Here is a 13,711-nt window from a genome sequence, read left to right on the forward strand (position 1 = left end):
CTGTTTTGACTCCAAGGGTAAATCTTTATCCTTTAATCTAAAGGTAATTCAAAAAAAATCTTTGCATGGTTTTGATATCAAAATTTTAATAGCCTAATAAAATGAGTTGGGAATACTTTCTCCTCCAATTTCCAAAGGAATTGGCTAAAATTACATTTATCTCTTTATTGACTATTTGTTAGAACTTCCCTTAAAATTCTCTAAGCTGATTGTTTCTTTAGGAAAATTTTGACCATTTAGTCCATTCACTTCATTATTATAGATTCATTTAGTTTTTCTCTTCTTAAGTCAGTTATGCAATTTATATTTTTAATTTTTCTTTAACGTTTATTTATTTTTCAGACAGAGAGAGACACAGCATGAACGGGGGAGGGGCAGAGAGAGAGGGAAACACAGAATCGGAAGCAGGCTCCAGGCTCTGAGCCATCAGTCCAGAGCCCGACGCGGGGCTCGAACCCGCGGACCGCGAGATCGTGACCTGAGCCGAAGTCGGACGCTTAACCGACTGAGCCACCCAGGCGCCCCTGCAATTTATTTTTTTATAACACTGCTCTTTACATTTAGTTTCTAGATGTTTTGGCACAAACTTTTGCATAATATTTTCTTTTTCCCTTCTAATATTTGCTGAATCTTTAAATATGTCTCTGTTTTATTAAAATAATTATTTTCTTCTTTAGTGTCACTAATTTATTTTATTAAATGTAAATGTAGATAGCATGGTCAGATTTGGTGAGAGATAGTCCTTATATTTGAATAGACTCCTTCAATACTATCATGGACCTTCTCTTAATAAGTTCATTGACTAAATCCAAAGATTGGATCATTTTATTTATCTACAGTATTGAAAATGTTCTGTACAGAAGGGGCCTTTAGAATTATAGTCATATGGACTAAAATTTTTCTACTATTCTGGCCTAACCTGAAAGGTCTAATTAATATGCCTTTTCTGTAAATTTTCTTGTCATGAGTCACTACTCATACAGATTCAGGGCTGGCTTGTATCTCTGATCACCAAAGATAAATGTCTACTTTCAGATGTTCTAACAACTAATTTACAAACTTTTGGGGTTTTAAATATATATGTTAGCCAAAATTTAAGGTGTCAGAGGCACATTTATACAACTATCTGCTCCACAATTTTTTATAAGTGAATAAGTACTCTGACTTTTGGAAGCTAAAACACCTCCAGGCATTTCTTAATTTATAGCTTATTGTTTATGGATACCCAATCTGTAATAATCACTTGCTCTTCTGACATTCTATAATTAGGCTTTAAATATTATTAAAAGTCCTGTAGTAGTCAAATAGCTTTTCTTTAAGGGAAAATGATTATTAGCCTAAGAAGTTATAGCTTTATTTAAAAGTTCAAACTCGGGGTGCCTGGGTGGCTCAGTCGGTTGAGCATCCAACTTCGGCTCAGGTCATGATCTCACAGTTTGTGGGTTTGAGGCCCACATCAGGCTCTGTGCTGACTACTTGCTCAGAGCCTGGAGACTGCTTCAGATTCTGTGTCTCCTTATCTCTCTGCCCTCCCCCGCTCACGCTTTGTCTCACTCGGTTTCTCAAAAATAAATGAATGTAAAAAAAAAATTTTTTTAAATAAAAGTTCAAACTCACCCACTGTAATTTTCCCATGGAAATTTGCCAGGGGATCAAGAGAACGTCAACATTTACATATTCTTTTTCATAAACACCAAGTGGCAATGCTACTTGTATTGTAGCCTGATGTGCTAAAGAAACTACTTTTACTTCTTGTCCTATTCAAAATTTGTAGTCATTTCAGTGAACGGATCACAGGACATATAATATAGCATATGTTAATTCCAGATCAGAAAAGACCCATTTTCTAAGTGCAGAAGTTGTAAGCTGTAGTAATTTGTCCTTCAATTATAATAGAATATCCCATGCCCAGAAATGTAAGTGAAATGGCTCCAGTTTATGCATTGGATTTGTTTTTGGTTTTTTTTATTTTTTTTATTTTTTTTATTTTTTAATATATGAAATTTACTGTCAAATTGGTTTCCATACAACACCCAGTGCTCATCCCAAAAGGTTCCCTCCTCAATACCCATCACCCACCCTGCCCTCCCTCCCACCCCCCATCAACCCTCAGTTTGTTCTCAGTTTTTAACAGTCTCTTATGCTTTGGCTCTCTCCCACTCTAACCTCTTTTTTTTTTTTTTTTTTTTTCCCTTCCCCTCCCCCATGGGTTTCTGTTATGTTTCTCAGGATCCACATAAGAGTGAAACCATATGGTATCTGTCTTTCTCTGTATGGCTTATTTCACTTAGCATCACACTCTCCAGTTCCATCCATGTTGCTACAAAAGGCCATATTTCATTTTTTCTCATTGCCACGTAGTATTCCATTGTGTATATAAACCACAATTTCTTTATCCATTCATCAGTTGATGGACATTTAGGCTCTTTCCATAATTTGGCTATTGTTGAGAGTGCCGCTATAAACATTGGGGTACAGGTGCCCCTATTATGCATTGGATTTGAATGCTACTGTTTGGAATGTGTGTGTCTTATGATGCCTACCTACTTTTCCTCATCATCCATTTTATAAGTATTCTGCATCAATGAAGAGGAACAGGTAATAGCCTTCATGTAGAAAGAAATTCATTTCTGTGGGTAAGTTATTGTTTTTTGGAACAACTAACATAATTATTTTTTAAGAATGTTTTAATGTTTATTTTTGAGAGAGAGAGAGAGAGAGAGAGAGAGTGCGTGTGTGTTGGGGAGCAGATAGAGGGAGACAGTGAAGCAGGCACCAGGTTCTGAGCTCTCAGCACAGAACCTGACATGGGTCTTGAACCCACAAACAGCGAGATCATGACCTGAGCTGAAGTTGGAAGCTTAACAGACTGAGCTACTCAGGTACCCCCACAATTAATATAATTCTTAGGTAAGGTGGGAAAAAAAGTTTAATGATATTTCACCTTATAAAAGTAAAATCATATCACGCCAACTTTATTCAAACTGAGGAAATATTATTTTGCCACTTCAATAGCTATATTATTATTTCTATGTGTATTTTCTCCAGGAAAGGAATAAAAAAATTAGAAAAGTATGGATGTTGCTTCCAGAGAAGCAGGGCAATAAATAAAGTGTAATATTCTTAAAGCTAACTGAAATAAGAGTTTCAAACAAAATAGAGATGTCAATTTGAGTAAATGCTATTTTTTAAATGTTTATTTATTTTGAGAAAGAGATTGGATAAGGGGCAGAGAGAGAGGGAGAGAGAAAGAGAATCTCAAGCAAGTTCTGTGCTGTCAGCACAGAGCCTGACACAGGCCTCAATCTCACAAACTGTGGGATCATGACCTTAGCTGAAATCAGCTTGGTGGTCTCGAGTTCCACATGGCCCTCTCTCTGCCCCTCCCATGCATGCTCTGTTTCTCATAAACTTTTAAAAAGTACTAAAAAATTTTGATAACCCTGTAAAAGCAATTAGATGATGTACCTCAACATAATAAGGTCATATATGGCAAACTCATAGCTAACATCATACTCAATAGTGAAAGGTTGAACATTTTCTCACTCAGCTCCCTACTTCCTTTTTCCTCACATAAGTAAGTGCCTTAGTTCAGATATAACAGATGATGTCCCTGAGCAAGGCACACAATACATCATGTATACAAAAAGACTAGTTTAGTCATAAAACATATCCATACTATATTCTGATAATTACTTAGCTGACACTAATATTTTCTATAAGCCCATGCTCCATAAATCCATAAATTATAAGTATGTATTCATAAATACCATCAAGAAGTTTGATGAATATGTTTACAAGGAGTTTTGACCAGGTCATTCTTTCTCTATCTTCTTTGCCATTATCAAGTAAGGAAGTGCAGATTGTATACTATGTGCTAACAGTCTAGCTATATCTATCAGTTACTACTACAAGAGTATAAAAAGAGTACAGATTCCATTTCTCTGACTTCCTTAACAATGCCTGTGTTGTGTCCTTTTGACATAAAAAAAGGAGGAGTCTTATTACAATTTTAAAATGCTTATTAAAAGCTGCTAAGATGAAGGTGCCTGGGTAGCTCAGTCTGTTAAGTGTCTGACTTTGGCTCAGGTCATGATCTCATGGTGTCTGAGTTCAAGCTGCACTTCGGACTCTGTGCTCACAGTTTGGAGCCTGTAGCCTGCTCCAGATTCAATCTCCCTCTCTCTCTGCCCCTCCCCTGCTAGCTCTCTGTCTCTGTCTCTGTCTCTCTCTCAAATACAAATAAACATTAAATTTTTTAAAATAAATAAATAAATAAAAATCTGCTAAGAGATGGCTTTAAATCAATTGCTTCACAAATAAACAGACAGAAAATAACCACTAGCCATTTTCTGTCATCAATAGCCCATTTCTGTTTCCTGGTGGGTCATTATAATTACAGAGAAATTAAATTGCAGGTATTTGTCAAGAACAGTGAAGAGTCTGAGATTGTGTCCTACTTACAAGCTCACAACTTAGCCTGCCTCATTTTTCTGAGTCCTGGAAGAAGACATGAGATATCTGGGTCAGAAACAATGTACAACTTCCCACTCCTAACAGTGACGAGGATATGAGCATTTGATGAGGTTTCTAAAGTGCCACTTCCCACATCATGACACAGAGTGGGCCAGGGGATGCCAACACATGCAATGGCTTGTATCACAGTTGAAAAATCCCAAGTTTAGGGAAACCAAATCTTTTATATTTGGAAGTAAGCCTGCCTGCCCCTTATTCTAGAAGAAAATACAGTCTTTTTCTTTCAAAGATATCTTTTCTACTAACTTCCTTGTAATGACATCCAGAAGGAAGACAGTTTGTGCCTCTGCTTGTAAGACAAGCAAAAAGGTGAAAGACTCATTGGTGAATTGTCTCCCAAGAATATTATGGTGTTCTCTGACTCATATATGTTGTTACTCTTGAAAACACAATACTATAAGCAAATTTGAAAGATATGCCTATTCCTAAATGTTACCATAAAGATTTAAGGGGTTTAAGCTATAATGAATTATGTTATTACCTTATTTATAGTTCTTTTCATCAGGCTGGTAATAAATGCTTGTAAAAATAGAGAAAAATGACAGAGTTCTTTTCAGTATTGTTGTTCACCAAAATTTTGCTATAAGGACCTGTGGTTATTGATGAGGAAAATCTTATTTTCATTAAAACATTTTAATATTAACCTGTAATAAGAAGTCAATATAAGCAAGAAAATGGTGTGTTTGACTCACACTCTGGTGGTAAAACCAGATATTAAGGTTTTTCTCTGAGAAGTTATATTAGCAACAGAAAGTTTTCCACGTCCTAAAAAACTCAAATTTTGAGAAAGCCTAAAGGAACTGAAATCTTCACCAGATTAGCATAACATCTGAGGGTTTCTCCTGGCTGAGGCAAAATAACTGAGAGCCAAGAATCTGGTTGGTTAGGTAGGCAAAAGCCTTGAAAATATGCACATATGAAACTTAAAGGAAGCATACAGCAAAACCTACAGAGAGGAATGTTTTCTAAATATCTGTCCTTGGTTGACCCTGTACACATGCATATTTTTCTCATTTGAAAAGTACTGTAAAGTTACAGTATTCCCTAGACAAAGGGAATATTTAAGAAAATATAAGAGAATCATTTCTTTTCAGGAATTTGCAAAAATTACATGCATGGTGAAGAGGATATGACCCACTACAGTTTGGGCTTTGACTAAATCCTAATCAAAGCTTACAGCTAAATGAAACCAAGAAACTCTCCCCCTGTGCTTCTAAATTATTAATATAATCATGCCAAGGTTTCCATTAGGAATAGTAGCAATGCTAGGGATGCCTCCCACTCGAAGAATAATGTGATGTGGAAAAACGTGCTTCAGCATATCATTTAAAAGTAGATGTTATATCTAAAGAGCCTTGATTTATTTTATTGGTTCCAAAATGAATTTCCTAAAGGAGATATTAAAGAAGGAAATCAATGAAATGTGACTTTTCAGTTTATAATAGTGAACAAAAGTATATATTTTATTTAAAGAAAGCTGGGGACACCTGGGTGGCTGTCGGTTAAGAGCCCCACTCTTGACTTTGGCTCAGGTCATGATCTCACGGTTGTGGGTTCGAGCCCTGCATCAGGGTCTGTGCTAACAGTGTGGAGCTTGCTTGGGATTCTCTCTCTCCCTCTCTCTCTGCCCCTCTCCTACTTCCTCTTTCTCTCTCAAAATAAATAAAATTCAAAAAGCAAAAAGAAAGAAAGCTTATTTTTTTTCATGCTTAGGAAAGAATGTTACTGAATCGTATGGCCCAGTGAAAAGGATGATATAGTCTGACTCTGGATACAATACTGCTCATAGCATAATGAAGATAAGGTAGAGGACTAGTAATGCATCCCATACTGGAAGATACCAGGTCCCTCAAAATCAAGGTTTCTTTGAGAGCTTGTAGATGGAGTCACTTAGTGAGCAAATTTGACCCGTAGTTTGGAGATATAAGGAAACGTCACAAAATATAATGACTCAAACACAGAAAAGGCAGGTGGATTATGAAGTATGTAACAGGTACTGCATCTGGTAAAAGTTGTTTTAAGAACCAAAAAGATACAGTGAGGTAAGATGTGTCAGTGGAAGCGTGTCAGCAGAACAGTAAAGTGACCTGACAAGAAGTAAGTGAGAAATAGCCATAATAAACCAGAGGAACTGGTTGAAAGCTTGGACAGTTGAGAATTCTATAACATAAACAACAGAAAGATGGAAGTTTATCACCCTGAGAAGAAAGGATGCAAATAGCAGGAGGTATCAGGCTTGGAGATACTGATTTCCATAATATCCTTAATTTCTTTTAATTTCCTTAATTTCTTCTCCAGTAGGAGAAGAGAGTCATCTTCCCAACTATTTCTAACCGTATCACCTTGCCATTTGCATTAGACGTTCGTAGGAACTGTCTTTAGTGCAATGAAGAAAATTATTCAAATTAAAAAAAAAAGGGGGGGGGAAGAGAAAGAGAGGCAAACCAAGAAACAGATTCTTAACTACAGAGAACAAACTGATGGTTACTAGAGGGGAGGAGGGTAGGGGGATGGGGGAAATAAGTGATGGGGATTAAGGAGGGCACTTGTGACGAGCACCAAGTAAAGTATGGAAGTGTTGAATCACTTTATTGTATACCTGAAACTAATATTATGCTATATGTTAACTGGAATTAAAAAAAAAAACTTTTATCAATATTTCTTAACATTCTATCAACATTTTCCAAATCAAATTTTGGAGTTGGTAAAAAAAAAAAAAGTCATTACCTTTACATTCTCATCACTACCACATCATTATCACCATGACCACATCACCATCAACATTAGCACCATAATCACAAACAAATAGCTTTCTTCACTTCAAGCATTATTATTCTAATGATAGTACAAGGAAGGATTTTATTTTTGGAATTGATTAAATTGACCAGGGGAGAACTCACAACCTGAAAAATAAAAGTCATGTTCCTACAATTGACACTGTATACGTGCATATCATAGAACAAATGTCATTCAACAAGGTAACATTCTTCTCTTCTTCAAATATAGTAATCATAATACTAGCAGTAATTATAGTCAGTCTCTATAAGAGTAACAGTGTCAGCAGTAATGAAAAAAAAAAAAAAGAAGGAAAAAGCCCTATTATCTCAGTTTGTATGTAGTAGAATATGGAGCTAGTATATGGGCTGTAGGGATGACTTACTAGAGATTCGATTTACACTCTAGTTTTTATTTATTTATTTATTTATTTATTTATTTATTTATTTATTTATTTGGCTTTGCTATTACAGGAACTTACTTTATTCATGTTTAGCACTGATAGCTAATGATATAATATACTCTGCTTTCTAAATCAGATGTAGTTAGTTTATCAATAATACTCATTTTTAAATGAATAGGTATTAAAATAAAAAATACTTTTTCCTCTTTCTGGGAGGTAGGCAGAGGATTGTGCTCCTAAAGTTTTGATTCCTCTAACTTCTGAGGAATATCAATAGGTGCTTTGTAGATTCCAAAGCATAAGCACATCTTGATGAACCAAAAAATGCTTGTATTAGAAAGAGAAACAATGCTTGTATATTCTCTGGACAAAGACAAGGAGGAAATGGGATATGGTTTCAAAGATATTAAAAACGAATGTCTGAATACTTGCTGATACCAGTATGGACTGGTTACACTGAACAAAGTTCGAGGACCTGAGCCAAAGAGAAAACCAAAGATTAACCTTACCTTAGACAGAACGGAGTCTTCACTTGGAAGTTCTGATGTAAAAGCCTTGTCCTACTGAGATAGAAGTGGGAAGGTGAAACTTTACAATAACAGGGAACAGCATCAGGTAGGCAATGAAGCAAACTGCAGAGGTTTCTATGGAAAGAAGAACAAACAACAAATGTGATACCTATAGTTTGAGGCACCAGACATCTTTGTGACTTGAGAGATGGATGTCTAATGGGGGTCATCTCCTGAATCAACAATAAACTAATACGGAAATCCATGCCCTTTTTGGTAGATGGATACTGTTTTAGGGTCCCTGGACCTAATGCCAACATGAAGTGTGGGATCCCCCACATACAACAGGAAGCAATTCTCAGATACCTTGCTGGTGTCAGCTGATTCTGATACTGTCTACCAGCCAATAGTTCAGATTCCACAAGTCCTGAAACACTGCCTCCTGCCCCGCCCCAACTCAAATGCCAGCCACAAGCTATAAGCTGTTACCTGTGCTTCTGACCAAGCAGTTACAGTTTGGAGATTCAAAAGATTTGCTAGAGCAACTCATGGAATTCAGCAAAACACATTTACCAGTTTATTAAAGAACGTAAATCAATAGCCAGATGAAGAACTACATAGGTCAAGGTCCTCAACAAAGGATCATCTGTCTTCCTGGAGCTTGGGGTCTGGCTCCATGGCACCTGGTGCATTCTGGAAGCTCTCTGAAAAGGGACCAAAAACTGTCCTCTTCAGTTTTTATGGAGGCTTCCTTAGGCAGTTGTAATTTACTGAGTCATTGGATATTGGCTGATTCAACTTCTAGCCTCTCACCCCTCTTCAGAAATGGGGGTGAGGGGGGATGGGACTAAAAATCCTAACCCTGTAATAACCTTGTCCTCATGACAACCAGCCCTGCACTTGGGTAGGGTCCAAAAATCACCTTCATTAATAACAAGACACTCATTTTACCTTTAAAGCTAGGAAATATTTTTAGGAACTGTGTGTGAAAACCAAATATACCTAAATATCATCTGAATGACCAAATACATGTTTCTTATAAGTCATTATATCACAGTACTACAACAGGTTTCACATTTATTTACGGTATTGAGACCTGTCATTATATTTCACCATAATTGTTGCTAGCGCCTTTCTCCTTTTTTTAAAAGTTTATTTTGAGAGAGAATGAGAGAACATGCACACAAGCAGGGGAGGGGCACAGAGAGAGAGAGGGAGAGAGAGAATCCTAAGCAGGCTCCACATTGTCAGCATGAAGCCCAATAGGGGGCTTGAACTCACCAACCGTGAGATCATGACCTGAGCTACAATCAAGAGTCAGAATCTTAACTGACTGAGCCACCCGGGCTCAGTCAGCCACCCAGCCACCCCTCTCCTCTTTTATATAATCCTTTACATCTTGTTTTGGAGGGCTGATGGAATGCTTTCAACATAGGCACTGTAGCTCCTTCTTCTAGAGTTTCATTATATCTTGAGCCAATCCAAGCTCTGCCAACTAGTAGTTACTTGATTATGGGCAAGTGATTAGATTTAATCTTCCTGTTTCCTTATATGGAGAATGGGGGGAAATAAGTGACCTCATGGTCTCATTGTGAAGATTAAATTAGTGGCTGGTGTATAGTAAGTGTCAGTTACCATTGCTTTTATTAAATAAACTTACATAGGGAGGAAGACATTCACATGGTAGTTAACATAAATAGAAAGAGGGGTGAGAAATTACAAGGAAAAAACCAAAAGTTTACAGTCTCACTTAAGGAGGTATAGTTAAAGCAATGATTTTAAACTGGTGGTTTCTGAGCCAGAATCAGCTAGAGGCCTTTTTGGGTGTTTTGCTTTGTTTTCGTTTTTTTGTTTTGGCTAGCAAAATGTTAAAAATAAAATAAATATGGGGGAACCTGGGTGGCTCAGTTGGTTTTGGCTCAGGTCAAGATCTCACAGTTTGTGAGACTGAGTCCTGTGTTGGGCTCCATGCTAACAGCACAGAGCCTGCTTGAGATTCCCTCTCCCCTTCTCTCTCTGCCCCTTCCCCGCTTGTGCACATGCTGTCTCACTCTCTCGCAAAATAATTAAATAAACCTAAATTAAAATAAAAATAAAACATAACAAAATAAAATAAAATAAAATAAAATAAAATAAAAATGAGTACACCTACCTGGGCAGAATTTATTAGGCTTCTCAGTACAATCTACCACCATTAATACGGCCTAATTCACACTTTTGGGTTACTTATCTTGCCACTGTCTTAGTTGAATTTGTGAACCCAGATTTAAATACGTGCTCATCAACATGTGTTTTTCTTGGGTTAATGCCTAACATCTGATTGTTGCTGTTTGTTTGGCTTCCTTAGGCTTTACACCTGCATTACTATAGAAACATCATCATAAATTCCACATTGTTTTATTTTCATCTTTCCATTTTAATTTAGATGTCTGGAGTCAGAACTTGTGTTTGTCCTAAATTCTGTAGACTGTATGCTCACTATCACTGTGTAGTTAAACAGTCTTGCTCCAGTGTCAGGGTAGTGGGTGAATTATTGGCAAGCATTAAGAGAAACAGCCTTTAACATTTTGTATGCACTTTTAAGATCAGAGAGGATTTAGAGGGGTGGTGTGTGATTTTCTGGACTGGAAGTTAGCCAAGAAACTATTATGTTTATAGTTATATTGAGAAATATCCCAGAGCGGCTTTAAGTACTAAAAATAGAGAGAAGAACCCATTTAATAGCAGCACCAGTAGCCTGGTTTCTACCTACACCAAGTTGGGACTTTGGAAAAGTATTTATGAGTGAACTCTCCTGAATCACTGATCCTACTTACTGCAGTAACTGATGTTTCCTTGGAGGTTTCCCATCTTCTCAGTTCACTCAGTCAGGTTTATGAGATGTGACAGGATTGTAGTGCAAGGAGATGGCTGCTATTTATATAGCAGAGAGTAAAATTTGACAGTAAACTTAGGGAAAGTTTTGCAAAGATTGCATCCTTTCTCTAATTTCCTATGGTTTATTTTCTGTGATGTGTACTCAACTCCACTCACTCTGACATTAAACTTTATTTTCTCTATTCAAAACTATAAAAGTGTGCTTGGAATAGGTGTGTGTTTAAAGAATAAGAAATGGCTTCTGTTTTATTTTTGTTGTTTTTTAAAAGCTTTATCAGGGTATAATTGATACATGAGTAATTGTATATATTTAATGTGTCCAATTTAATGAGTTGGGACACAGGCAAACACTTGTGATACCCCACTGCAAACAAAGTAATAGAACATACAATGGAGAAAAGATACTCTACAATAAGTAGTGTGGGTAAATACGATATCCATATGCAAAAAATAAAACCGTACCCTTATCTTACACTATACATAAAAATCAACTCAAAATGGATTATACACATTTGTTTGTAAGACACAACTGTAAAACTTCTAGAAGAAGATGTAAGAGAAAAGTTTCTTGATGTTGGTCTTGGGAATGACACGAAAAGCACAATCAACCAGATCAAAAAGAAGTGAGACTATCTCAAACTAAGAAACTTCTGCATGGAGGGACCCCTGGGTGACTCAGTCGCTTAAGAGTCCATCTTTGGCTCAGGTCATGATATCACAGTAAGTGGGCTTGAGCCCCACATCAGGCCATCTTCTGTCAGTGTGGAACCTGCTTTGGATCCTCTGCCCCCCTCTTTCTATGCCCCTCCCCCACCCATGTGTGCTCTTTCTGTCTCAAAAATAAACATTAAAAAAATGTAAAAAAAAAAAAAAAAAAGAAATTTCTGCATAGAAAAAAAGAAACAATCAACAGAATGAAAAGACAACCTGGGTGGGGTGAGGGAGAATATTTTTAAATCATATATCTGATAAGTGATTAATTTCAGAAATTTATAAGGAATGCTTGCAAGTCAATAGCAAAAAATAGATAAAATTAAATAAAATAACCTGATTAAAAATGGGCAAAGGATTTGAATAGAGATTTCTCTAAAGAAGCTATACAAATGGATAACAGGTATATGAAAAGATGCTTAACACTATTAATTATCAGGGAACTGCAAACAAAAGTATAATAAGACTTCACCCCACATCTGTTGGGATGGCTATTGTTAAAGAAAAAAAAAGATAAGCATTGGAAAGGTTGTGGAGAAATTGGAATCCTTGTTGACTCTTCATGGGAATGTAGACTGCTGCAGCCACTATTAAAAACAGTATGGAGATTGCTTTAAAAATTACAAATAGAACTACCACATCCAGCAATCACACTTCTAGGTATATATCCAAAAATTTTGAAATCAGCATCTCAAAGAGATATCTGCATTCCCATTTTCATTAAGGCACTATTCACAATCACCAAGATATGGAAACAACCCAAAGGTCCATCAACAGAGAAAAGGGTAAAGGAAATGTGGTATGTACATACAATGGAATTTGTTCAACCTTAAAAAAGGAAGGAAATCCTGACACTTGCAACAACGTGGATGAGCCTGAAAGTTATTATGCTAAATGAAATAAGCCAGTCACAGAAGGACAACAATTCCATTTATATGTGGTATATAAAATAGTCAGCCACATAGAAGCAAGAGTAAAATAATGGTTGCCCAGGACTAAGACGTGGGGGGAAAGGGGAGCTGTTATTCAATGGATATAGTTTCAGTTATGATAGGCAAATAACTTCTAGATATATGACAACTTAGTGCCTATAGCTAATAATACGGTATCATGTACTTCAATATTTAAGAGGGGAGGTCTCATGTTAATTATTGTTACCATAAAAAAGAAATGGCCTCTCTTAATAAAGTATGCTCTAGCACCACATAAGTAATTTTTGCATCACCCCATATGAACTAAAACATATAAACAATGGTTATCAAATTAAATGGTGTCAAAAACTTAACTTTATTTCTTGCCCAGTAGTCTATTTGTTGATCTAGTTAATTTCAATTCAAATGTAGTTGCATGTTTTAATCTAATCATCTCACAGAAAGAGAAAAGGACCAAGGCATTTTTTTTAATGACATGTATTTTCCAGTCTTTTACTCTCTGAACATTACTATTAGTAAACTCAAATTTGAGGACCATGTATTGGTATCAATCTTGATATCAGTTAACTTTCTGTGACCTATAATGAAAATGTAATTTATTTTTGGTTCGCTGGTTTACCTTGATAGTCATAATGCTCTAGAAAACAATAAGAAAATTTCTAATTATTATCATGATGCCCTCTATTCAAATATTTGAAGACTTGCTTTAATAAGCTGTACACATTTTTGTTTGATTTTGGGGGCCAATGCACAAGCCCATGAAAGAGGGACATGTTGAAGTATGTCAAGTTGCAACCACCACCACTAAAAGATAATTCCAAACTTATCTGTTTTATGTCACTCAGATTGCTTAATAATGATGGCTGGTTTAAGATGAAATACCAGATATGCTTCAAATTTTATATGAGGCAGGGGAATTATTTGCAAGGCATAGAGATTTAGGATGTGTAAGATATCTGAGAGAGCTA

The sequence above is a fragment of the Panthera leo genome, chromosome A1 (assembly GCF_018350215.1).
Source record: "Panthera leo isolate Ple1 chromosome A1, P.leo_Ple1_pat1.1, whole genome shotgun sequence".
NCBI classification, from domain to species: Eukaryota; Metazoa; Chordata; class Mammalia; order Carnivora; family Felidae; genus Panthera; species Panthera leo.